This window comes from Eubalaena glacialis, chromosome 3 (genome assembly GCF_028564815.1).
Source record: "Eubalaena glacialis isolate mEubGla1 chromosome 3, mEubGla1.1.hap2.+ XY, whole genome shotgun sequence".
In the NCBI taxonomy this organism is placed as follows: Eukaryota; Metazoa; Chordata; class Mammalia; order Artiodactyla; family Balaenidae; genus Eubalaena; species Eubalaena glacialis.
This window is the reverse complement of record NC_083718.1, coordinates 47,267,738-47,271,026: the sequence shown is the minus strand read 5'-3', so window position 1 is coordinate 47,271,026 and position 3,289 is coordinate 47,267,738.

The following is a 3,289-nucleotide window of genomic DNA, read 5'->3' as shown; positions in this document are numbered from 1 at the left end:
AAATATTTATTTATTTATATTAATATTTATATATTTATTTATTAAATATTTATTCATTTAAATATTTATTTATTTATTTATTTGTTAAGATTTGCAACCAGATCTTAGTTGCAGTACGCGGGATCTTCGTTGCCACATGGGAGATCTGGTTCCCTGACCAGGAATCAAACCCGGGCCCCCTGCGTTGGGAGCGTGGAGTCTTAACCACTGGACCACCAGGGAAGTTCTTCATGCGTATTTTAAAGTCTATTCTACGGATGGTAACATTGGGCCTCAGAGAGGACCAAGATCACACACTTAGTGAACTACTAATCTGAGATTTAATTATTTACATATCTGTTTTTCCAACTATACAAAATAAACTACATAAGCAGTAGGACACTATTTTGTTAAGAGTATGGTCTCTGGATTTAGGTTCTGCTAATTTCTTGTCGTCCAGCCTTTGAAAAAATACTTAACTTCTCTGTCCCATAGTTTTCTTATTTGTAAGAGGGGATAAAATATGATAATGCACATGAGCCACCTAGAATAGTGCCTAGCAACATAGTCAACACTCTGTAAATCTTTGGTGTTTTTATATTTATGTGTATTTTGATGTTATTAACATTCATCACAGATTAAATCTATTTTACTCTTTCTGCATTCAAGCCATGGGTGAGGCAATCTACACATGTGTTCTAACGTCCTTAGTGTTCAACATCTCTCTGTATTCATGGGACAGTGTGGTGGGTGCAACTGCTTTAAAAAGTGACTTCTAGTACTTTGATTTAGGGTCTCCCAGGGATTTGATTCATATCATATAATATTGATTTGAAGATCACATCAAGTTTTCCTATAGGAAATCTCCTCTCTATATATTAAATACCCGAGTGTATAATGCCCATTATTGGTAATGTCAAGGAAATTTTTTAGAATTGTTAGAAAATATGGGTAAATATCAAGTTTCTTTCATAATGAGTGATGAGGTTTCAGAGAATGTCAAGTTTTCTCATGCAGGGACTAATCTTAACTACTTTTTTGAGTACACAACAACCAAGCTATACAAGGCTAGAGCTTCCTCCAAGGCCTTGGGAAGAGCCAGTGCTGGTAAGGGGAACCAGAGCTTAAACTTTATCTTCACAGTAAATCAACTTTGGAGTAAGTCCACGTGAAAAAAAAAAAAATGCATATGAATTTTTCTGATTTCTTTAAAACTATTTTAATTTCTGTGTTTTAGAATTTAGTTTGAGTAATAGGATCAAAAAGGATTTAAGATTGAGGAGTGAGAAATGTAATGGGCATGGTTTTTTGGGTTTTTTTTTCCTTATTCAGGAACTAAGCGTCCAATCCAAGCTTACCATTTCACAAATCTGCAGTTTAGGTGATAAAGAGAATCAAGATGGTGCTGAGCAATTTTATCACAAATGCTAGAAAAATTAATTCAATCCATGACCTACTAAGGGTACTCAGCAGAAGTAAAGAATACATATATGTTGGAGATGAGGAAGACTACACAATTGGTTATCCTCACACAGAAACTCATTTGTCCCAAGGGTGGTAAGTATATTGAACCAAGTAGGTGCTCAATACATTTTTATTGAAGAAGGATGGAAAAAGGAAAGGGGAAGAATCTCGACCACTAGAGACATCTCCTATTACTGCAGAATTTCGAAAGCATGGCTGCTTCTCGCATAAAAACAGCTAACTTTTACATAGGCTTACAATCTAACTGATTCTATTATAAGCTTCTTTATATTAACTCATTTAAGTTCCAAAACAACTCGTAGAGATTAGTATTACCATATACCTTTTACAGATGAAGACACTGAGGTGCAGAGAGACCAACTCATTTGTACAAGGTCAGACATATATTAAGTGGAAGAACTGGGATTCGAACCAGGGCAATCTGACACCAGAGTGTGTGCTCTTCACCACTGTGATCAAATGAAAGGGCAAAAACTTCTTCTTGTTGAGTATAAAGTAAACCTTGAGTCTCGACAGATTTTTTAGAGAAGGCTTTATATATATATATATATATTTTTTGGAATTTTATTTATTTATTTTTTATACAGCAGGTTCTTATTAGTTATCTATTTTATACATATTAGTGTATATATGTCAATCCCAATCTCCCAATTCATCACACCACCACCCCCCATACATTTTTCAAACATCCTATTTAAACAGAAATATAAATTCTTTTAAGAAAAGATGTTGAGGAACATTTAAATAAGGATTTATTTAATAAAGTCCTACTAGAAAAGTTTTCTTAGTTTTCTTCAGGAGGTTTATATTATGCAGGTCCGCACTGGAAAAATCACTCTAGTTAGCCCAAGTATAAACTACATGATAAATGATTACTTTGGTTGTAAATACTATCTTTGAAAATAAATTTATACTAGATGATTTACATTTTCTTTTCACCAAGTCACAATATATTTTTAGCTGTCTCACGTGATCTGAAAACTCATGATAGATGAAATCTAACTAAAAGATTGTTTTTACTTAGAGAGAACATCTGACAGCAGTCAGATACGTGGCATTCCACAGCTTCTGCTACTAACTAGGGCTGAATCTTCGGTAATGCTTTTCATCTCTATGGGCCCAAATTTCCTCATATCTAAACGGCTTCCTAAAGTTTCTTTCAGCTTTAAAAATGTCTATGATGCTGTCTCAGGACTTCACTGGTGGTGCAGGGGATAAGAATCCGCCTGCCAATGCAGGGGACACAGGTTCGATCCCTGGTCCAGGAAGATCCCACATGCTGCAGAGCAACTAAGCCTGTGCACCACGACTACTGAGTCCGTGTGCCACAACTACTGAAGCCTGCGTGCCTAGAGCCCGTGCTCTGCAACAAGAGAAGCCACTGCAATGAGAAGCACACTCACTGCAACTAGAGAAAGCCCGTGCGCAGCAACGAAGACCCATCGCAGCCAAAAATAAATAAATAAATAAATTTATTAAAAATAAATAAATAAATAAATGTAATCTGCTCAAGGAAAACTATTCCTAGGCAGTAGACCATTAAAAGAAAAAAAAGAAGTAAATATCAAATTAAAAATGAGTGCATTTGAAAATTTATGTAAATTAAGAAAAACTCCATAGCTTATATATGTGAAATACCAAGACCTTTATTTATTAATTTGTGAAGTTGAAATTAGAAGAGTGCTAAATTTAAAGAATGCCCAAAACCAGTGATGATTATTACAAATGTAGACTTTAAGTATCTTGTAACTACTCTGATAGTGAGGAGTATCAAAGAAAAGTGGGGAGTGAAACTGAGCTGGGGCCCTGTGGGGCTCCCGGGCAT